Source organism: Pinus tabuliformis, chromosome 5_2, assembly GCF_031772625.1.
Source record: "Pinus tabuliformis cultivar Carrire ecotype Pingquan chromosome 5_2, CPIR1, whole genome shotgun sequence".
Taxonomy (NCBI): domain Eukaryota; kingdom Viridiplantae; phylum Streptophyta; class Pinopsida; order Pinales; family Pinaceae; genus Pinus; species Pinus tabuliformis.
In genome coordinates this window covers 99,918,714-99,944,736 of record NC_142306.1, presented here as the reverse complement: position 1 = coordinate 99,944,736, position 26,023 = coordinate 99,918,714, and positions in this window count along the sequence as shown.

Genomic DNA, 26,023 nt, shown 5'->3' with positions numbered 1-26,023 from the left:
GCAGAATACATGGCAGCCACTCATGCAAGCAAGGAAGCAGTTTGGTTGCAGAGATTGTGTTCAAGTATGGGGTTAGTACAGGGGGCTATAAGAATAGACTGTGACAGCCAAAGTGCAATTTTCTTGGCAAAGAACCCTGCTTATCATTCAAAGACAAAGCACATTGATGTTCAGTATCACTTTGTGAGGGATATGATAGAAGACAAAAAAGTGTTGCTGGTAAAGGTGGACACTTTGAAGAATACTACAGATGCATTGACAAAATCTGTGAGCTCTGAGAAGTTCTCTTGGTGTAGAGAAACAATGGGCATTTCAGGGCTGGAAAAATGACTAAGCTCTCCTATGGCCCCCTGTGGAAAGAAAACAATAAGTGGGATATTGTTGGGTTGTGTTATATTCTTTCCATGACTAACCCACGTAGTGAACCGGGGGATTAGAGGGGGGGCGGAGCCCCCCCTTCGTTGCGCCGATTGCGCAGCGGGGAGGTTTGAGGGGGGCGGGGAGCCCCCCTCTACGAGGTCCGAGGCAGCGCCCCGGGAATTTTTTTTGGACCCTATATTAGGTTGGGCAAACCTACCTATGGTTTTCGGTCCATGGTTTTGGACGCGATGGTTTTTGGTCCATGGTATTGGATGCTTCGGCATGTATAAATATGTATTGTAACATTGAAAGGAATATAATGAAAAATCAAGCTGGTAGTCCCGGTTTTGGGATCCATGGGAAAATCTCTGTGTATATGTGTTTTATGTGTTATGCTCTCGCATTGTTTATTTTCTGTGTTTTAGAATTCGTATGCAGGTGATTTCTGTACAAGGTTAAATCCTACCAAAATGAAGTGTTATCTAGGTAAATCCTCTCTGCCGACTGAGACGATCCTTATAACCCAATGAGTGGGACTAGAAACTTACGTGACAATCTACAAGACACTTTCCTAAATTACAATAGAAATGGGATAAGAGGAAGATGGCCTACCTCGTTCTAATGCTATAACACCCTCCTTTGTTGAAGAAGTCAAACCACTTGTGCCTCGATCTCAATCCTACTGCTCATAGCATTTGAATGCTTGCAAAAGAGATCAAAGACACAACAAAGCATGCAAATACAAATAGCATAATTGAAAGTAATCCACTTAATAGACCAATGAGAATTAAGATAAATGATGCATTAACACACACACTTATGGAAAGTGAACTAATAGTTGTATATATTAATAGAATAAAGGAGGAAGCATACAACCAAGCCTTGATGTCAATAAGCTCTCCTTGAGTGAATTTCCAAGTCAAAGCTCAAGCTCTCCAAGTTCTCCTTCTCCAAGCCAAATGAGTAGCATGTAGGCACAATCTCAGCATAAGGGTGCAAATAGCCAAAGACCAACCATTTGGGAATGGGAAAAGATGAATATATAGGCAGGGAAAGGGAGTTAGGATCTCTCCAAAGATAGGATAAGGCCCTCATCTCAAGGAGGTAGCTCATAGGGATAAGACCAAAGGTCCAAGTTGAGAGAACTCGACCTCATCCATGTCGAACAACCTCCAACTCGTCATTTTGGAAGCCTCTAGATCACAAAGCTTCTTGTCCTCTTTGCGAAAAATTGCCTTTTAGGGATCATCGCGGGTATCCAAGCCAAAAGCACACTGGCATCGCGAGGCTAGTATAGTGTAACTATCGACTAGCACAGGTTGCCAATGTCACGGGAGCGATGATCCTCAAATTAGGGTTTTAGATCCCTTTTCTTCAGGGGAAGCTCAAGGAATTTTTCATTAGTGTTTTAGGGAAGATCTGAGCTACATATTAGGATTAGTATACAACATGATTTCTAGGTTTCAGGCACTTTAGGGTATGTCACAGGGAAGTGCGGGAGGTGTGACAACATACTGTGTAACAAGAAGTGACCTTTCACAATCTAGACTACTCCAAACCAATCCAATCCCACAATGATGGGTTTCTTCAAGAAAGTTCATCTTTACCTGCTCCACTTCCACATCAGATTCACAAGCACCAACATTTTCATCGAATTGGATACATGAAAGATCATTAGTATGATCTTCATCCTTACGATCATTGTGGAAAGAATAATAATCTCAAACAAATGTTGTAGTTATAATAACCATATAAGATAAACAAATCATCTTGTATGGATTGCTTCTTTGCAATGTTCATCAAGAACCAAGAAGATATATTGGTCATACTAAAGAATTCATTCTTAAGTATTGACACATATTGCAATGGATATCATATCTTTTCAATCTCTCTCTTTGTATTTGACCACAGGGCGGGGTGGATATAAGTGATAGAAAGTTAAGCTTCGAGTTTCAAAGTCCTATTAATCAACAAAAAACAAGTGAGCCCAAGCCACAACCAAACTAGAGCTACCAATGAGAGCCCAAAGGGAGAGTCATCCAAAGCCATAGTCAGAGCTCTAGCCAATGATAAAGTCATGTTTCATGACCACCATTCTTTTTTTGGTCCTCCTTAAACCACCACTTAATAGAAGAGTTACAACTTCCACTAGACAACATTTGTTGTCATGTTTAAACTAACATTAGGAAGCACTTCCATTTCGCATAAGATATCAACTTCTAACTAGATTAGAAATTGTCCAGGGAATTGCTTCAAGCCAAGTTCCAAGGTTGGTGATTAGCCTTAAGCCGCCATCTAGTAGAATATTTCAGCTTATGCTACTAATTTGATTTATGGTCTTCCTTAAACCACATGATTCAGAGAGAATGTCCATCCATTAGTTTTTATCCAAATCCAAATTTTAGTTCTCTTCCTGGACTTGCATACATCCCTTCAGATTTAGGGGGAATGTTGGAAATGTAATCCTTAGGGATTATGTAAATTTTTCATATTCACATGAGGAGTATGAAGAGTCTCAAGTAGAAATTCTGAAAATTCTCTAAAAATCTCACTCTACTGAGACCATGTAGAAAATCTGACTGCAGATTAACCTGATAATGCAATATAACTAAAGCAAAATACTATAACCTAATTCTACTATCAATTTGCGGAAGCTTAAAGATCGAGCTGAACACATATAACCAGAAGAAGAAGAATTAATCGCACAAGGCACATGAGAATACTTTGAGAAAGCCTTAGCTAAAAACCACACCATCTGTATTATCATACAAGGTGGAAATACATAGAGATTATACAAAGCCTTAGCTCTCACAACTATCTAGCTCTCAGTACAATCCTCACAGATGATCACAGGAAATCCTGGCTTCTCACAAGCCTTCCTCTCTGCCCTCCAAGCTCCTATTTCCTTGCGCTATTCCTAGTGGATGATTCTCACCTCACCAAGTGGAACACTGCTCTAACACACTGTCAGAATTGCACAATCCTCCAGGTATTGTGCCTTGACTGCATGCATGAGTTTCCTTTATAAGTAAACACACGAAACTAATAGTACACTGTCCTTGTCTTTACTCTCAACTGGGTCTTTCTCAGAATAGACATGCATGAGTTTCTGATGAGATAATATTTAGTTAACTGGAGTACACTAGTTGAGTGCACACATGCATAAATTGATTGATAACTCACAATTAGTTCATCAAATAGTTTGGAACTAATTTAACTGGACTTAACTCAGTAAACTAAGTTAACTAATTACAACTCAAATATAAATCAATCTTATCTCCTTAATTTAAGGGATAACTCTTGCATGACTTCAGAAAGACTTCTAACTTGAATTTCTCCAACTAATTAATCCATAATGAATTAATCAATTATTTCCAAGTAGCTTTTAAGACTAAATTCAATTTTAATTCACAATTTAATTCAAGGACAAATTAAAATTGGAATTTCTGGATTTTATTTTTATCATTTCTTGTTGCTATTTTCAACAGGGAACATGAACATGTTTAGGGAGTCCAAAATATCTCTTTGAAGATGAATCCAAGGGTCACATGTATTTATATTTGTATCATTTTAATAAAATGGATGACAAACTTATTTGAATTTGTCTTCTCTTTTCACGTGTTTAACGTATACCTCAATGGAATTAGGAATGTCATGTAGTTTAAAATTACGATCCATGAAGATTTGTGCAACCATGGAAAGCTTAAGCGAGTGTTGTAATGCAAAAAAAAGATAATGTTTAGAAAGATAGTCAAAAAACACCATAATGGAAGATTTGTTGTGAGCTGAATGAAGGCCAACGATAGAAGACATGGGAATGTTAGGCTCAATAGTTACAAGGATTAGGGGAGTTTGCAATATGCTAGGTATCTTCACTATTTCACCCTTTCTCCTTCCATGTGTATTACATTCCATGACCAATGTATGGTTGTACTTCTTCATATTGTCCCAAAAGAATGGGTGCTTTTCCCTTTCATATTTATTTTGAAAGCTAGAGTGACCTAGAGTGTGAAAGGAAAGGAATTTCATTAATACATATTCCTTTGAAGCCAAGTTGTACACAAAAAAGATACACCCTTTATACCTCACATTTACCTGTTGTCAAGTGTAATCGACAAGGGGGTTGTTATGCTCTTGACTTGTGAGAAGATACCAGAATACCAAATATGAGAAGAAATATACCCAGAACACAGAATACTAAGAAATAACAACATGTATTTGATTATTCAGAAAGGAAAGCAATGTTCACTTGCCTCTTCGAGGGGGAAACCTCCAATAGAGCTGGGCTCAATTACAAAATAAGACATGACACTCCTCAAGGGGAGTCTCTATCCTTTATATAGGATTCATACATGCAATACCATGGGTCAGTACCATGGTTCTTATTAATACCATCTATCTAATACCATGGCCCATTTGCAACTAACTGTGGTCCCTTCTTTAAATGCGGGTCAACCACTTACAATTATTAATATGGGCTTTATTGACTCTTTAACTAACTATAACTATGACTCGACCTATTAAATAAATAAGGGGGTTAGGGTTGGACCCTAACATGCCTTCCCCCATAAGAATAGCCTTGTCCTCAAGGCCGAAGTTGCGGAAACTGCTGAAGAACAGTGGCTGGTTCCCAGGTCGCATCTTCTGGAGAGGTGTCTTTCCACTTGACGAGGACTTCCTTGATCGTGCAACCACACAGGTGCCATTCTCGCGTGTCAAGAACCTGTTCAGGTTGGAGCCAGATTGAACCTTATTCATCTAGTTCCGATAGACTGGTTTGAATTCTACAATCGTTCCCAACCACTTTCTTGAGGCATGAGACATGGAATACGGCATGGATTTTTGCAGTAGATGGCAAGGCTAGCTTGTAGGCTACTTCTCCGATGCCCTGAAGTGTTTGATACAGTCCGTAGAATTTTGGAGATAATTTCTGACAACCCTTGTCTTTGAGTGATGTTTGCTTATATGGTTGCAGCCTTAAGAATACCTGATCCCCTTCTTGAAATTGGCGCTTTGAACAATGTTGGTATGCCTGTTGCTTCATGCGATTTTGAGCTTGATGGAGATTCTCTTTGAGGTTGGCAAGCATGGTTGCACGGTTCTAGAAGATTTGATCCATTGCTTGTACCTTCAAGCATCCCTAGATATAAGAATTAGGTGAAGGAGGGAGTTGACTATAAACTGCTTCATATGAAGTCATATTGGTGGTGGCATGATAGTTAGTATTAGACCACCATTCGGCTAGAGGTAACCACTATACCCATAGATGTTGCTTTTTTGAAGTGAAACACCTGAGGTAGGTCTCCAAACATTTTTTTACTGCTTTAGTTTGACCATCATTTTGGGGATGATAGGAAGTATTGAGTTGTAGTTGGGTACCTTGTAGCCTGAAGAGTTCCTACCAAAAGTTACTGGTGAAGATCGAGTCACGATCAGACACAATAGAAGTGGGCATGCCATGCAATTTGAAGATCTGGTTCATGAAAGATTGAGCCACCAAAGCGGGTGTAAAAGGGTGGGGTAGGGCACAAAAATGAGCATACTTAGAAAGTCTGTCCACAACCACCATGATGACTGACTTGTTGCTTGACTTCGGAAGATCAGTAATGAAATCCATAGAAACCTCCATCCAGATTGAGACAGGGATGGGCAATGGCTGTAAGGTACTTGGGGATTTGACTGTTTCTCCTTTGTGGCACTGACACACATCACACTCAGCTACAAAAGTAAGAATGTCCTTCTTCATGCCTATCCAAAAGAATGAATGTCGAATGCGAGCATAAGTCTTCCGAAAGCCTGAATGGCTTGCAGTGGGAGATGAGTGCAACTCTGCCAAAATGCGACTTTTGAGGGTGGATGTTGGTGATATCACTAATTTGTCCTATAGCGAAGAATCTCATCTTGCCAAGAGTAGCCCGCTGTGGAATTTGGATCTGCCTGCAATTTATTAATGAGTTGGGAGAGTGAAGGATGTGAAAACCATTCCTGGCGAGCCTCTTCAATCCACTCTGGAATGGGAAGAGAGATTTCTAGCAAGGTGCTTTCCTCCTCAAATTGGCATGATAAAGCATATGCTACGACATTTTCGCACCCTTTCTTGTAAATTATCTCATAATCATATCCCAACATTTTGGCTAGGCATTTATTTTGTTGTGGCGAGGATAGGTGTTGCTCCAAAAAATATTTAAGGCTTCGATGGTCTGTGCAGATTTGGAAAAGCTGACCCAATAAGTATAGTTGCCAGGTATCCACTACATGTAAGATGGCCATCATCTCCTTCTCATAAGTAGATTGTCCTAGATTTGTCCCACTTAGTTGTTGGCTAGTGAAGGCCAAGTGTCGACCTTCCTGCATTAAGACAACCCCAATACCTGTACCTGAAGCATCACATTCAATCACAAAGGATTTGGTGAAGTCGGGTAGTGCCAATACGGGAGTGGAACACATGGCATGTTTGAGAGCTATAAATGCTTGTTGCGCTTCATCATTCCAGAGGAATGAATTTTTCATGAGAAGGTGAGTGAGGGGTCTAGCAATGCGACCATAATTGCAGACAAATTTGCGATAGTAGCCAGTGAGACCCAAAAATCCTCTCAAACTCTTCAAGGTCTTTCGTTGAGGCCAATCCTACATTGCCTGGATCTTTCTGGGATCCACCCTAACACCTTCACACCCCAAAATGTGGCCCAAATACACAACTTCTTCCATGCCAAAAGAGCACTTGGACAATTTGACAAATAATTTATGCTTCTGGAGCAGTTGCAAGAGCAGATCTACATGTTGAAGATGTTTTTCCTAGGTGAGGCTGTAGATGAGGATGTCATCAAAGAAAACAAGGATAAATTTTCTGAGATATGGTTTGAGTAGGTGATTCATGAGGCTCTAAAAGTGGATGGGGCATTACAGAGACCAAATGGCATGACTAGGAATTCATAATGGACTTCATGAGTTCGGAAAGCAGTCTTTGGAATGTCTACTTCTTTCATGCGAATTTGGTGATATCCCGAGCGAAGGTAGAGCTTAGTATAGAATTGAGCCCCATTTAGTTCGTCCAGTAAATCATCAACAACTGGGATGGGAAATTTATCTTTGATTGTCAGCTTGTTGAGGGCCCTGAAGTCTGGACACATACGCCATTCCCCATCTTTCTTGAGCACCATGACCACCGGCGATGAATAAGGACTAATGTTAGGGCGAATGGCACCGGCTTCTAGGAGTTCCTTGATGACTTTTCAATTTCATTATTTTGGCGAAAGGATATCTATATGAGCGTAAATTTGGTGGTTGTGCCCCTGGGACCAAAGTAATGCTAAGATCATATTCCCCTCTCGAGGGTGGAAGCTCATGAGGCTTGTCAAAGACCTATAGATGGTTGTTTAAGACCTGTTGCATCTCAGGATGAATATGAAGATAAGTGGGTTCGAAGGCCTGGATGGCATTAAATTGGGCTATAACTACATGGTTGCCCTTTTTTAACATTTTTTCCATCCTATGCGAGATGATGATAGAAGGAGCACCTTCCTGGAGTTTTCGAAGGGTATGCATGTGGTCATTTTGCTTAAAGCTCATATATAACTCTTGGAAATCCATTGTGATTGGGCCGAGTGTGCGGAGCCATTCAACACCCAAGACAATGTCACACCCAACCATGTTGATGGCAAACATGTGGGTCTTTAGGTGATAACCCCCTATTTGAAGTTTGACATTTTCACAACACCCTTCACATTTCATTATCCCCCCATCAACAATCTAGACCTGGAAATTAGAGACTACTCTGACAAAACAATGCACTGCTTCGGTGACTCTTTGATGGATAAAGTTATGTGTATTGCCACTATCAATCAAGACTACTATAGGGTGATGCTTAATAAAACCTCTGATTTTGAGAGTTTGGGGAGAAGAAATTCCTGCCAAAGCATGAAGCGAGATAACTGGTTCTTTAGGTGTAGCTGGGAGCTCATTGTCCGGCTGGTTGTCCTCATCTTCTTCCTCTAGTCCCTCAAATGGCGGGGCTTCCTCAGATGAACTGTGATCAGTGGCATCAATTTGAAAGAATTTTAGTTCCTTGCATTTATGTCCTGGGGAGTATTTCTCATCACAGTAGTAACACAATCCTTGCTTTCTTCTTTCCGCCATTTCTGCTAGTGACACCTTTTGAACCTTAAGTGTTTGGGTAGTGCTCTAAGCTTGGGTGGGGCATCCCTTGGCTATGAAATTTGGACGAGTCAACTGGGCTGCTAATGCACATTCTACTTCCTGAGCTATCTTGCAAGCTGCTAGCCATGAGACTGGGTGGTGCATTCGGATGTGGGCTTGTATGGCATCATTGAGACCACTGATAAAACATTCCAAGTATAATTCATCTACTAGACCTCCTGTGCGGAAGGCTAATGCTTCAAAGGCTTTAATATATTCTTGCACTGTGCCTGTCTGTTGGAGCTTAGTAAGACGACCCAAAAAGTTAGATTCATGGTCAAAGCGATCAGAAAGGGCTTTTGAGAATATCTGCCAAGTCATTAGCCTTGCATAGTAGCGTTGATGCCACTACCAACATTGCCATATTTCTTGGTCCAAGTACAGGCTTCCCACACTTAGCTTAGTTGCATCATCTTTGATGTGATTCAATGTGAAATAATGCTCTATTTGTGCTAGCCATATGGCCGGATGAGAGCCATCAAATTTATACATGTCCAGCTTGGGTGGTTGAGGCTGGGACTGTTGGTGGTTTCCATAGAAGTGAAGAGAATGGCTAGACTCGCCCTCAAGGTTTTCATTAAAATCATATGCCTCCAATTGTTCCCCCAACTTGCCCTTGGTGATTGTGTCATATAAGGACTGGATCTGCTTCGTTAATGCCTCCAACTTTTGTTCAAGGGTGTCTATCTTTTCATTGGTCATAACTTGAGCTCTGGTTTATACTGTGCATAGATCCAATACAATTGTCGTTACAGTGAATTTTTTTTTTGGGACCACCCGAAATTTTGATGCTGACAAGTGAATGGTACCACCTTGCTTAGCCCGTTTCCTTGATTCTTATGGGCTAAGTCTCCTATAAGCTTCCCGGGAGCGTCTCAGATTTATTTATTTATTTATTTATTTTTTACTCTGAAAGGAGTTTTACTGCTCGCTTAGGAATACTGCAATAGTCGATCCCCATAAAAGTTAATTCTACCCAATGTCCTACGAGAATCACGCCCATGTATAGGAGCCACACAAAGAGCCATATTTGTCGGTGAAACCCTCAACTACAGAGTATGAGTAGGAATGAGGCAGTGATCGAACCCCTGCTGCTAGATCTGAATGGTGCATCTGATTGTTGGGACTACTACAGAACCCAACCTGCTAGATCTAAATGGCAAATTTGATTGTTGCAGCTACGACAGAACCTAACTTGCTAGATCTAATCTGGAAATGATGATGCGTGATCTAGAGAGAGACAAGGGAACTATGGTCTCAAGGAGTGTCAGGTGCTATAGATCGCAATATACATAAGGGTCCAACAGTAGTACTCGGCCCAATCTTTCAGGGCACTAACCAAGGAGGATCAACCGTACCCTTAGCTGTACAACCCGACTACCCTATCGTACGTGTTAGTAATCTCCCCGAGTACTTTTCTCGGTGTACTGTAGTAGCAAGACAGCCGACAGTTTATCTATGGCGAGGTTTTAAGAGAGCCTAGGGGGCTTCCAATATACCCAGAGGGTACTTGGAAGACAGTCCGTGCGCGGTTCTGTCTAATGTGTTACTACTCGAAGGGGTACCAACAGGGGTTACAAGGGAGTCCAACAAGCGTGACCATGTGCATGCCTCCCCAAATATGCAGGTTCATGCGCCCAACAATAGATCCTGTGGTTTAAAGACGCCGGAACACGTCTCTAGCCAATTTTTTTTTTGCAAAAAATGGAGATCCCACCGGCCCTGGAAAGTGCTATGATACCACTTGTTATGCTCTTGACCTATGAGAAGATACCATAATACCAAATATGCAAATAAATATACCCAGAACACAAAACAATAAGAAATAACAGCATGTATTTGATTATTCAGAAAGGAAAGCAATGTTCACTTGCCTCTTCAAGGGGGAAACCACCAATAGAGCTGGGATCAATTACAAAATAAGACATGACGCTCCTCAAGGGGAGTCTCTGTCCTTTATATAGGATTCATACATGCAATACCATGGGTCAGTATCATGGTTCTTATTAATACCATCTATCTAATACCATGGCCCATTTGCAACTAACTGTGGTCCCTTCTTTAAATGCGGGTCAACCAATTACAATTATTAATATGGGATTTATTGACTCTTTAACTAACTATAACTATGACTCGACCCTATTACATAAATAAGGGGGCTATGGTTGGACCCTAACAGGGGTTGGGGTCCTCCTTGAGTTGCTGGATGATTTGAACAACCTTCTCATTATGCAACCATTCATTGTGTATCTAGACAAATAAATTGGGAAATAATATGGATAATGAAAATAGGGACCCTTCCTCATATTTCCTACATAATTCTTCGACCACCATGTTCTTTTTTCCTTTCTTGTAGATGATCTCATAGTCACAGTTTCCATTAGAATCACCTCCCAATGATACAAAAGCATGACATCTTTATTGGGATCATTGATGGCCATCATTTATTTCTTATATGTCAACATACTTATGTCTCTATCACATAACTGTCTTTTGAAATTTAATGGAAGCCCTACTTGCATATACATTGCCCTAATATTTTTCCTTATGGCATCAAATCACAATACATAAGTCCTAGTGAATTCCAACAAGTCTAAGAAAAACATATAGAAATGGCCTCTTTTAAAGTGTGAAAGCGTTGCTTTGTTGCATCAATTCATTAAAATATATATTTTTTTAATAAGGAAATTAGTGGGGCTACAATTTTACCATAATTTTACACAATTTTTTTTTTTTGGTGGTAGCTAATAAGACCAAGGAAACTAGGTAAGATTTTCAATGTCTTTGGGTGTGGCTCATCTTTCATAATTTCAATTTTATTTGGATCTAGTTGCACCCCTATCTTGTTGACAATGTGACCTAAGTATTCCACTTTAGAAGTGCCAAAAGCTTATTTGGAACATTTGATGCATTGTTGGGTATCCCACAATGATTGTGAGGCTTGAATAACATGTGCCACATGTGCATCACAGTCTTGCTATAAATCAAATATCATTAAAGAAGACAATAACAAAGTTGTGCAAAAAGAGAAAAACCCTTACTTATGAGGTTATGAATAATGGATGGAGCATTGCCAATACCAAAAAGCATCACCAAAATCTCATAATATTCATGTGTGGGGACTGTGATATTAGGAATGTTTACTTCATTCAAATTTATGATATCCAACATGGATATCCAATTGATTGAAGAACTATGCATCATCAAGCTCATCCAAGAGGTCATCAGTCACTACAATGGGATATTTATATTTGAAAGTTAATTTGTTAATACCATGGAAGTATAATGACATGTGCCAATTACCTTTTTTCTTCATCACCATGATGATCAAGAGAGAATAATAGCTAATGCTAGGACTGATCACTTATGCCTCCAACAATTCTCAAATGATCTTCTTAATTTCATCTTTTTCATGTAAAATGATGTCTCTAAGGATGACCATGAAATAATTGTATTGCATGATTATTCTTGCCACTCACTACTATATTTGGGGTCAAAACAAGATGTTAACTGTGTCATTTTTTTTTCCTTAGGATTGGTTAAAAAAATAAAATAAAAATGAATAAATAAACAAACATTATGTAATTGTGATAGGATTGTTGATTTCTCTGTTCAACTTCATCATTACCACACCATTTTTACCCATCCATGTTTCAAATTTCATTTTAGCAATGCTAAGGCATTAATATATTGAGATTTTAGCAATGATTCAATTATCTCCAAGTTGTAACTTAAGTGCATTGTAGGTGTCAAAAATATTTCATTTCTGTCTAGATAGAAAACGGAATTAGTATGAATTTTAGAAAAATAAAATAACATAAAATAAAAAGGAAATGTGATATTCAAGTTAAGAGGGGAAAGTGAAATATTATGAACACAATAGATAAGTAAAAAATGAAGCATAGTAGTTTTGTTAAAAATAGGATGTTTTTTACATCTATATACTTCATATCCCCCTAAATCCAAATCAAGAAATAGAGTCAATTTTAATATGCATGAAATGTAAAGAAGAGTTGAGGAAATTTTCATTTTGTGACACCTTTTCACCCATGGATGAGGACACATTCATGGATGATAATGATAATATTCACGACAACATCTTATTTATTGACAAAATAAACCCTTCCATGAAGGGTTGAATATAAGTCTGTTGTTGATAACATTGAAGGTTTTGGATGGTGTTTTACACACATTCTCACATATCCTAAGGTCTAAAATGTTTTATAAACATTTAAGTTCATGATCATTTCATTTTGAATATAATAAAGTTGAAACCATTAGTATTCAAAAAAAATTATTCTTTTCTTGTTGTAGATTGTTAACTAACATTCTCAAATACTTTTCCTTCCACATTCCAATACTAGGTGTGTGGCTTAATGAAAGATATGGGAATGGAATAACATACTATTGACACATGTCCTAATTATTATTGCATAATATAATGTGGAGAAGGGAAACTAAATTTGAAGCAATGCCCTAAATGTAAAATTAGTAGATATTGAATTAAGAAGGGGACAAAAATACATGCCCAAGAAGGTTCTTTTCTTATCCCCATCATTCCATATTTTCAACAATTTTTCAAGTGCAAGAAAATAACACAATTTATCGGTTATCATGCTTGAATGAGGAATTAGGATGTGTTATGAAAATGGCTATAAATGGTTATGTATTTGGGATCATTGAGGAAAAATAATCAATCTTTAGAGATTAATTTCATAATGTTAAGATTTTCTTAGTAGTTGATGGTGTTAATGCATTTCTAGAGATGAGATCTGTTTGCCCACTATGACCAATTTATGTTTCCTCATTGGATGTCGATAAAGTTGTACAATGTTTTTATTGATAAGTTTAGGTATCTATATTCCAAATATTTACAACAAGATAAAAATACACATGTTATCCTTTCTTTCATTCTTTTCTCATTTATTTGTAATATAATGATAACTTAAATGTGCCATCATAACATGTGTTATGTAGCTGAAATATAAATGACAAATATATGTGGTGCAATGGATGTAAACATCACATCAAATATTTGGATGATAGGAAGAAAACCTCAAATTGTGGAAAACCCAAAAGGGTGACAACCATCTAACCACATTTCGTTGTAGATATTTTGGCTATTTGGAAGATACACTAGAGTTATATTTCAATTCTTGAGAAGTTATTATTATTTAGGTCATGTGGTATACTTTGCTGCTAAAACAGGTTAAAAGAATTGTTATTGATTATGATAATGGTTTTACTGTAATGAAAACTGCTAGACATGAGATAAATATGTCATTCCAAGTCTATGTGAGCGAGTATTTATTTGTCGATTTATAGTAGATCAATTTGATCATTTATTGTTAGATATTATACATGAGAAAGGATTTCTAAGTATGTACTTGACAATGTTATAGAGCAAGAATATTTTGGGAAGCATGTAGAGAATGTGGTATATCCAAAAGATGGTTACAGAGGAGGAAGAATATAGTGAGCACAAAGAAATTGTTGTAAAAAAATATATTGGGAGCTTTAAGAGGCATCTCATGAGGGAGTCCAAGAAGTCAATGAGATTTTTCATAGTATTGTTGATGATTATGATATTGGTCTACATGCATCATTTTCCAACACATGCATAATTTTCTTTCTCCTAGAGCACACTTTGGGTTTAATCATATGTAATACCATATACCATGGTATTACATATGATGAAGCTCAAGTGCACTCTAAGTGAGAGAAAATTATGTGTGTGAGAGGAAATGATGTATGTACACAAACACTCCCAATTAAATTTAACTTAGGTGTGCATGTTGTATGCAAAAAATGTGTCTTGGTAATATGAAGCCATGATAGGTACCCAAGTACAAAAAATGTCCCTAAAAAGTGAGGTAAGAGAGAAAAACTAGTGGGAAGAATCTCTCCACCCACCCCACACCAACCCCCCCCCCGCCCCCCACAAAAGAAAAAAATAAAAATGAAAAGAGAGAGAGAGAGAGAGAGGTTAGTGAAAAGTATACTAAGTAGCTTGGGCTAAAGTAGATGCATATTTCACTGCTAAGTGAGCTCATAGTTTTGTGAGTTTCTATTTCATGAAGGATTTGGTAAAGATGTCTACAATCTATTTTGTAGATGGCTAGTATTGTAAATCAATGATCTTGTCATGAATAAACCTCAAAATTTAATACAAGTGAATTTTAATGTTTTGATCCTTTGTCACTAAAATTGATCTTTGGAGATATGGATGGCACTGTGATTGTCACAAAATATGACTATAATATGGTGATATTTGATACCAAATTTAGTGAGAATATGCTGCAACCAAATGGCTTGTGTTGCTACATTCGTTGCACCCTTATACTCTGCCTCTACAGTCAATAAAGCAATAACTAACCACTTCTTACTCTATCAACAAATAGGACCTAAGCTAGAACTAAATACATAAATAGAAATAGACTTGTAACATGTGCCATCACTAGCCCAATAAAAATATGTGCACCCAACAAGGTCAAGAGTGTAATATATTGCATATTGTATCCCAAAATTATGAGTACTTGTTGTAGCGGCTACAACCACCCTCCAAAATGATGCCTTAGCTTTGTTTTGGAGCCTCCCTACCAACCATCCTTAGTAGCATGTGTTGCATTGTCAAGTACATAAGCTTCATTGGTTTTTCAGTAGCTTGCCAGCCTGTGCATGATTTTTTGCTTCACTCCCCTCACAGGATGCCTCTCTGACTTGGGCCAACTGTTGGTTGAGCAGCTCCCTCATAAAATTACACAATTCTGGAGGGGAACTAGCCTTCCCTCTAGAAATTGCGGAAATCTGCTGGGCAGCCTGCTAGGCCCAAAAAATGCACAATCCAGTCAAACAACCTTCCTCAAGAAATTGTGCAATCTAGCCCAACAGTGTAGCTCAACCCAAAAATTGTGCAATTCTAGGCAACAGTCAACTACTCCTCCCAAAAATTGCGTAATCCCTCTGGATAGCCAGCCCAGATCCTCCCAGAAATTGCACAAAAATCCCTCTCAGTCAAGCATGCTGTTGCATGTGCCTTTAGGTTGACTGGTTACCTCCGGGACCGAGAAAACTTGACTTGCATGCATGGGCTAATTTTCCCGAAATAGGAAAAAAGAAACATGCAAAAAACATCCTTAGATTTTAGGGATCTATTTTTAGCAACTGGAGGTTACAAGCGAAGATCGTTTTATAAACCTTCCTCCAAGTGTCATTTTTTCCTCGATTTTCGGCACGCGCGTCATGAGCCTCAAACTTATTTATTTGATGCTTCAAAGCTCATTCTTCACATCGATCTTGTAGCTTTGACATTCCACAACACATCCAAGAGTCTTCGACACATCCAGCTTAGCTATTTCTGGGTAAGTTAATTTCACTTGTCTTTTGCAACATTTCTGTCGCTTTTTGTGTTTTGGCTTGTGTGGTGTTGTCTTCCTGATTTCTTAGAATGCTTGTTGTCGTTTTCATGCATGATAGCCTATACAAGCACCATTTCAATTTTTGTTTGCATCTCACTACTGTTGCATGCATGACACTGTTTTGTACGAATGGTCGCCGATTCAGTGACTCGTTTCACACACATGCATGATTTTTCCATTTTCTAAATCTTTCATTCACTGTCATGATCATTCACTCCTACTTACAATCAGTATCACCATGCATTCACATCTTCATATGCTTTCAGTTTCTCGTCTGCGGGTCTAGGCAACCTTGGCCCAGAATTTGCCTTGCCCGGACAACATTGCACAATTCTGAGAGGGAAGGCTCTACCTTCCTCCCAAAAAATGTGCAAATCTAGCCAGACAATGTCCTCCAGTCTTGCTTTGCGCAATTCTGAAAGGCAGTGTCTGCTGGCCATGAAAATAGTGCAATGCACTCCCTGGGTTTGCATCACTTTCCAGTTGAAATTGTGTATTGCATAATCTCAACACCCATTAGGCCAGTTTGGATTGCACATTGTGCAATTCCAACAGTCAACTAGCCTCCCGACAGTATGAACTCTTTTTATGTAGTTCTAGCGGTCAATCTCTCAACCTCCCAATGAAAATTGTGCAATCCTTTCCAGTAGCTCCTTGGGTATGTTTCATGTCATTCCTCAAGTTTGCTTTAGTTTTAACTAAGCGAATTATTTCCATGCATGTCACCATGTCTCTAGATATAGCAGGTGTTCGTATGTCTCTCAGCAGTTCAGGATCAATGGCCTCCAAGAGAGCAGGGTCAGAGGACACTGAACATAGCGCAACTGGAGAAGCAGTTAAGAAAGTGTCTACAAGTTTGCGAATTTATGAAGACACCAAGATGATCGTAGACAAATACATCAAGCTGAAATGGCAAGAGGTCAATGATGCATTCTCAGGCACATTTGGGGGAGATCTTGAAGACTTCCAAGTCTATGTGAACATTCACAAGTCCGACTCGTACCAAATTTCATGCGAGCATCCCACGTTCTCATGCGCGGACATGATTCATTAGATCGTCTCGCACACTGACCCCAAGACGATGGTATTGAGTAGTTTCAGTGAGATAAAGATTTCTGCCTTTAGGGCACAGGACTATCAGTAGATGTATCACTTGCCGAAGCCAGTGATCACCATGGAAAGACCCTTTAGCTTACCCAACAACAATACCAATTCCAAGGATATCTTGAAGAACTAGGTGAAGGAGCCAACCAAATTCAGGACGACACCCAACCAAATTTACAAGATGAAGATATTGCGGAAGGTGTATCAATACTTGGTAATATTTTCATGTCACTTGTATGGCTAATAGAGCACAGAGACCTTCTCGCAGAGTTGGGTGATCGCGTTGGCCCAACTGGCTAGTGAAGGCAAAGCATGCAACTAGTTCAACATGTTGGCTCATAGGCTGAAGGAACAGGTAGTAGGAGCTCGACAACTACCTAAAGGTCAGCAAGCAGAAATCTACATGTCCGCTTACATCTTGGATGTAATCTGTGCTCGTTAGCAGTTCCTGAGATTGAAGTGGGCATGGACACCAGCAGAAACCTCTATCAATACTTATTGTAAATTGTTTTCCAAATGCAACTTTCGAGGAGTCATCACACAACTGTCATATCATTTTGTCATCCCGGTGTACAAGATGATATTTGAGCATGATCCACCTTGCATGTCGAAGGTAGCAATGGAGGCACTGATCGACATAGAAGATTGGTATGCCTCACCTCTTAGTACCTTCATACAGATGTACAACACGGAGAAGCCTCCGCATTTTTTGCCGAAGTTTTCCATGGACAAGCTCGTCATGCAAGAAGTATCATACCACATCTTGGTACGATTTTCAACTAAGGTGCACCAGAAGAAGAAGGTACCTTGGCCCACTCTTCCATTGCGGATCAGGTTGTACAAGATATTGAATCTCAAGCATGCGGATGCCGAAATAGAAGAGTTCAAGAAATATCCTTTCGGCACTAGAAGCTTTAATCCGTATGACCCACATTGTTTTGTGAAGGATCATTGCGTGAGAGTACAGTTTCTGTGGATTCACGGGACATGTCATTGGGTTGAGGAAACCCATGGAGATATTGTCACAACTTCTCCAGGCCCAATGAACTAGTTGACATCGTTGTGGAATGGTTAGCGAAGCAACATGAAGCAACATCCAGGAGAGCAGCAACATCATCAACATAGGTAAACATACCAGTGCACGACAAAGGCAAGAGAAAGATTGTCGACAACGTAGAGGTAGAACAAAGCTGCAAGTTTAGAGCAGACCCACTTGTGTAGAAAGCAGCTTTGGCAATAGAGTCAAAGAGGCAATGACACGATAGGAGGACCACACAAAGGTAGAGAGAAAAATATAGGATGGAGGAAATAGTGAAGGAGTTGCATGAGTTGAAGGAGCAACTTGAATAGGTAATAAGAGTTGCACCGATGACAAAAGGAGTTGTAGCAGGAACATGCACAACAAGAGGCGCAACATGCACATACTAATGAAACTATGCCCATATAGGTTATGGACCCATCCAACAGCTGGCATGGAGCAGATAGGGTGAGCAGTGCCGTCGATTGCATGCAAGGGTGTTCAAAAGCATGGATGTCATTGCGTGCATGCATATGATCCCACCCATTTGGCATACTCACCGAGGTGAAGACAAGAAGCAAGTCCGACTGGAGCTGAATATGTATTTTGACAAGTTGATGTGCATGGTCACCAACACACACTTAGAGAACAGCACAGACACTATGCATCAATATGTTGTTGGTCTAACGGCACTCAAGACGATGATGTGCATGTTATCAGACGAGTTGGACAGAGGCGCCATATCAGTGTACCTAGACACAACAAAGGCAAGAGTTTGCTTACAGAAGGATGTCACCATTGAGTGCGTGACACCATCACAGACGACCAAGATTGGCATCAATTCACTACCATCGATCATCACAAGGATGTCAAAGAGTTGGTCTTACCACAATTGTCCGACTGTTAATGATAGCTTGCATGGCTTGCTCAAGCCTATTTTGTCTCACATGGGTACATGTGTGATTCTATGTAACATCTTGTCAAGTGGAAGTTCAAGTGTTGATAGTTGAATGTAACAGTCATAGAGTAGTTGAAGAGTCATGAGGGTAGGTGAACAATCACAAAGGGGAATGTCAAGGGTCACCCAACCCTTTTCTAACTCATAACTCATAACTCAAGGGTCACCCAACCCTTTTCTAACTCATAACTCATAACTCATTATAGAGGCTTTTGGTTAGCCAAGCTTCCGATAGGAGTATCTTAGAGAAATCTTGGAGAATATTGTAACGAGCCTTGGCTTCTCCAAAGTGCAGATCTAGTACATCTCTTTGGAGGAGCAGGCGGCAATGAATGTAACGTTCCGCTATCGGGACTAGTGCTTGGTCATGGTTGTACTGTATGATTGGAACTTTCACTTCTTAATATAACAGAGCTAACACATTTCATGCATATTTTGTTATTGTATTTCAGCTATCTTGTTTACTCTAATGATATATGTATATGTTTGCTTATGCCTACATGTATGGATTCTTTCTGTATAAGTATGTATGGATCTTATTGAGATGTGGTGTTGGTTTAACCATCACTTTGGATTGTTATCTTACTTTCTTTCCAGTTTGTGATGCATATTTTATCATGTGTTCCCTTCTTAGCCATGTGATCTCACAGGTTTCCAAGGGGCTTACTCACCTCACTTTCCATGTGTTAGAACCATTCATGCACCTTCCTTGGCTTGCTGCGAATGTCACACCCTTTCTACCAACAAGGACATCTTACTTGCCTCTACAAGCAACTGTGGTCAAGGCGATACCGTATGACCCATTCCTGGGACTCCTACACCAAATGGTCTGAGGTCTAGTTGGGACTTCTTACCGAGGAGATCCCCTGACATGTTGGCGGGTCCAACACTGTCAACAATACCCTTAACATAGTGAATAATTATCTTTGAATATTCCACTATAGTCCATGAGGCTCTTGAATGTATTTTGAAATTTCTCCAATAAGAGATGTATAGCCTAGTATGGATGAAATAAAGCAAACTCCTCACCAACTATTTGTACCATGTATTATCCACAAAAATTGTGGTACTACTATCCTCAAGCTGGCACTTGAAAGAAAGGGTGTTGTGGTAGATTTGAAATTAGTCATTAGAATCTAGTGATACAAATTTAAGAATATTTGGATTACCCCTATTTATTCCTAAATCATATTAGGTTATTTTAGGCCCAAGAAAGTAATGCGACAATCCAAAATAATTTATGTAAAACTTGTCATGCAAGATAGATTTAACCATGGAAATAGATGTTGTTGAACTCTCTTTGATCAATAAGTCATCTACATAAGCTTGAACTTCAACAAGGGAGATTCAACTTGTTGAAGCATGAAAACATTAGGATTTGAATTATAATGAGAGAAACCATGTGGCTATTTCATATAGGTCTCCTCCTCAATATCCTCCTAAAGAAATGCAATCTTCACATCCATATGAATAACCTCCCAACATTGAGCTAATGCAATGGTAAACACAATTCAAATGGAATCCATCTTTGCAACAAGTGCAAAGGTCTCATTATAGTCTATGCCCTATACCTATGAGAAACCTTTTTCCACAAGTATTTCTTTATAAATATGCAATTTTATTTGTTTCCATATTTACTTAATAAATCCATTTACACTAGAAAAGTTTCCTACTAGGAGGTATGGGAATGAACTCCCAAGTTTTGTTCTTCATCAGAGACTAGTACTCCTCATCCATGACAACCTCCAAATATGTATTACCTATATATTTTGCATAATATTGTGGATCTATAGCAATGACCATGTAATAGTGGATGGGAATGAAAGGTTTTGTAGTATTGAGTGATTATGGTGCACCTTAAAACTATGAGCGAGTGATCCAATTATTTGTTGGATCCCCAACTAGATCACATATACATTGACTAGTTTTATTTTCCCAAAGTGATGTACATGTTAGATTTGTAATGAACTATTCATTAATGTGATCAACTTCATTTACCTCATCTAATGAAATCAAAGAGACATCGAAAATATTTCCATGAACAAGAACTAGTGGATTTGTGGTAGGTTCTTCCTTAGTTGCATGCAAGGGGCCCTCTTCAAATTTGTCACTTATTTCAATGAAAAGTTTTCTAGTGAAAGGATTGAGTAGCATGTACCCATTAACACTATTGTAATATCCCACAAAAGAACATCCTTGAATTTGAGATTCCAAGGCCCTCCTTTTATTTAAATGAATGTGTGCCCATGTACAAGATCTAGACACCCTAAAGTTCTTGACTTCTAGTTTTCATTTGTTCCAAACTAAAATGAAGTGACTCCCTTCAATGCTTTGTAAGCAACTCAATTTTGGATGTAAACTACAAAGTTGATAGCTTTAGCCCAAATATTTGGAGTGACGCGGTTGGATTGTAGCATGCATTTATCCATTACCTTGGAGGATTTGTTCTTCCATTTTACAACTATGTTTTGTAGTAGAATATAAGGAATGATATGCTACAACTCAATACCTACCTCTGCACATAAATGCTAGACCTCTCCCCACATTTTCCGTATATAAGATATTTATTCCCTTTCTTGACTACTTCTCTACAAGATATTTGAAGTCTCTAATTCTACTTGTTGAAGTATACCAAAATGTACCTTGAATAATCATCAATGGAGGTTAAAAAATACTTGGCCTTGATCATGGGTGAGGAAATGAACTTGATATGACTAAGAACGAGCTCAAGAGTTAATGAGTCTCTACATGTCTCTCCCTTTTCAAAATTTTCCGTTGGATGCTTGCCAAGAACGTGTCCTTGACATAGACCATCAAAATACTTAATGCTTGGAAATCCTATCACCATAACCCTTTTTTTAAGATAATTCTGATAAAAGTAGTTAATGTGACTAAATATTTCATGCTACAACCCACTTACTTCATCACAATGTGTTAGAATTATAGTAGACAAATATTTTCGAATAAAATTAGAAAGGGCATACAATCTAAGCTATAATATGCTTTCCCAACCACAACCTTTGTTCCATCAAAAGTTTATTTAATGTATGAAAAATCAAATGTAAACTCCCTCACTTTTGAATATGTAAATGGATGATCTAATAGATGGAAATAATATTGGTGGAAAATGAAGGCATAATTTGTACATTTTGAAAATTCCTATGATCTAAATCAATGGTTCCTTCCCACATACCTAAAGCAATGTATTATCTCCCATTAATATGGTAGCATTGGTGCATGGTTCAAAGAAGGAAATATTTATTATGATGAGGCTATATGGTTCAAGGATCCTAAATTAATAATCCATGTATATGATGAGGAAGAAACAACAAGAAACACATGAGATGTTTCCTTGCCTTTGCCCTTATCATCTTATGGCTTTTTAGGTTTATCATCTTTCTTCTTGATAATATTAGATACATTAATATTATGCCTCTCAAGAAGATGAGTCATTTGATCAATTTTATTTCTCATGCATGCATGTTCTTCATGATGATATTTCTTTTTCTAAGAAAATATCACCTTCTTCTTCTTTACATTCCCAAATTTAGAGTTGGATGACTCGTATGTAGATTTTGGATTCCACTCTTTTTAAATTGGTATTTCTTTCTTTTTAATTTCTCATTAAGTTTGTTGCTAGTCTCACTTCATTTCCAGTAAGTACATGCACCTTTTTGTATTTAGGGAACCCATTTGAAAAGAAATATCTTGCTAATGGGTGAGAGAGGCAACAAAATCATCCAATGGAGGCATCTTACAAGAATTTTTTAATGAAAATTTTGTTTCATGGGAAGTAGAAAAAAATTGAGTATATAAGTTTAAGTTTGGATAGAATTGAGAGAATGGGTTGCTCTTCTTGCTTATGCCACACAATTTGAGCTAAAGTAATAATGATTTAAACTTGGTGAAGAGATATTGGATAGTGTCCAAGCAACTCAGACTTGAATTAATGGCTTCATTATCCAACTGATGTCCTCACCACTCATCCTATTTCTCAACGATTCCTTTTAGCTTGTTATATAATTCCTTGGATGTTTTTGCAAATTAAATGTGGAATAAGAGGTTATATGAGAAATAGATAGACATAACAATCCATATTATTCACCCATATGATTAAACCACTTTTCCTTTTCCACAATGGATTTTGGTTTTGTCTCAGTTCTCATTATGATCATGTATAATATTTTACTCCATAGGAGAATAACCACCCGTCTCTTCCCTTCATAGTAGTTAAATGGTATGAGTTTTATATGTTGATACATATCCATATGGTTAGGTGTGATCTATTTGTGTCTCCCACCTAAAAATATGTATACTACTCCTGTAGATTCAATCAAATAACGATACAATGTGAGGTTCAACTAATCAATCTATAAGAGGATCTAGGATATGATTGAGAAGCAATAGAATTAACAAGTTCTGAGACTAAGAATTAATGGAGAAAATTAATTATCATTAACCTACAGAAAGTAAATCATCCAAAGATGAAGGAATGGATATAACGTAGTGAAATTCAATGCAGTAATATCTCATGCAATTATGCTAGGTTTAACCACACACAAAACATGAGAGAGTATGCATGCCCTAACTAGCGAAGTAAAGTGTGGTTTCATGAGGGTATTGGCTTTTACTAGCCAATTTTAATCAACTAACTCATATATTTTCATTCGTAGAAAGTAGGATCTAATCCATCCTCAAATGCACACTTATTCCTAAAAACTAGGAATTATGCTTATAGTGGAGGAAAGAAGCATTCTATTTTCTAGAGAATATGATCCAACACTAGAATTAAGGAATGAGACACTCTCATCCCTTTTAAAGTGGGATTTAGCTAAGATCAAAGTGGAATTTTACTAATGGTGGTTTGTGAGCTTGTGATTTTGGCAACCCATGGTATTTTACCTTAGTGTTACATATGATGAAGCACAAGCTTTCTCTAGAAGAGGAGAAAATATGCATGTAAGAGAAAACAATGCCTATAAACTAGCACATATCAAGCTCTAATACTTGTATACTACCCAATTATATTCAAAAAGTGTTATGCAGAATAAAATTAGGAGCATGAATAAAAAATTGTAGCAATTTTTTATTGGGAGTTTCAAGAGGCATCGAGTGAGGGAGTCTAGGAAGATGATGCAATTCTTCACAATCTCTATGACAACGTGGTCGACATCATAGAATTGAACACTATGTATACTCATTTTAATGATTTGGAAGTGTTAGTTATGGATTATGGTGTTAATGATTTATATTGTATTCAAGATGATGTTCAAGATCACTTTGATCAAGATATGTAATAATTTTTTATCAAGATATGTAATAAAAAAATATTGAAATTGTGATTAATTTTAGTCTTTTTGTGATTTATGAATCCAATAAAAAATATTGGTTCAATTATTATAAAGGATTACTTAGGCATAGGTGTAAGCATAAAGGAAAATAATTTGTATTTCTATATCTCAAGTTAATACATAAAATCTTAAAATTTTAATAAATTCACTCATTCTCTTATCCATAAAATCCATGGTATTCTCATATTTCTCAACTTATCATTTTATACATGTATAGACCTCTCCTAATTTTTCATGAAAGACATAAATGGAGTCCTTAAGTAATTTCTAGAATGTTTGTTATTCTAGGTAACTTCAAAATGTATTATGTCTAAACATAATCCCGTACAAACTAATTCAAAAACTAGCATTTGGTATAAGCCTTGAGAAAGAACCACAATGGACTTAGGTGAAGAAGTAAAATGAAATGGTTGAGGTGCAAAGACCACGTAGGAAACAAATGGATTTCTATGATAATCCATATTACTACCATATATAAATTGCGCACACTATGTTATATTCCATGTACCATTATATAGATGTGGTGACAATGTGTTTAAGCCTAATTTTCTACCCCACCTAAGCTTTCGTTGACTCTGAATTATGGAATTTTTTCAACCTTAAAATCCCTCTCAATTGAGGAATGGATTTCACAACCTAAACTTCTCCTTAGTATTAATCTCAATTTTATAATTCTAGTTGGAAATGATCAAATAATTGATAATACTACTAAAAACACTAAGAACAAGGCTCTTACACTCTTCATAATTATGAAAGTAGTAAAACATCTTGTGTAAGCCAAGTTCTTCATATTTGATCAATCTAAGCCATGATGACATGACGAAAAATTCAAATGAACCTTACATCCAATGAGGACCATTTGTAAGTAGATGGCATTTTTTTGGCCTATTATCTAACTTAGTCAACTTAGTTTTTCTTGTTCCATGTCCACTTTAGGATAATGATTGTACTAGTGGTAAGGAAAGTCCACATAATTGAGTGTCACATCTAGATTCCATGTCAGTTAATCAAGTCTAACCAAGTTGACAATAATGAACTACACTAGTTCCAATTGTAAAAAATTGAGTTAGGCCACAATAGATATGAGTTGAATTTACGATTGATGAAAAAGTGGTCAACCTTTAGCATAGTCCCTAAGGATAACCATTAAAATTAACCTTGTATATTTCACTTATGGTTGTCAAAGATCATACTGTTATATTTTATAAACATGTAAACTATCACTTTCCATTGAAAAATTGTATTATAATGGCATGCCTACACCCATCCTTAATATTGGCATGTAAATTTATTCCAATCCAAGCTAGCTCACCAAAACAGAGCTAAACTTAAAACATTTATAGTGAACCTATGCTTGACTATAATTTTGTATTTTGTATTTTACCTTATTAAAATTATTACTAAAGAGTGTTTTAAGGTTGATTACGATTAAGTGGTTCATATGGATTAAGAATTAATAGCGGTGGGTATGATAGGGATTTTGTGGGATTACATGTTTTAATTTTAAGGATTACATGTGCTATGGTACGAGTGTAGAGGTTTGGCATTAATAGATTGGAAACTAGGGTTAGGTTGTGGTTGTAATTATCAACAAGGTTTGAGGATTCTTAGGCATCTA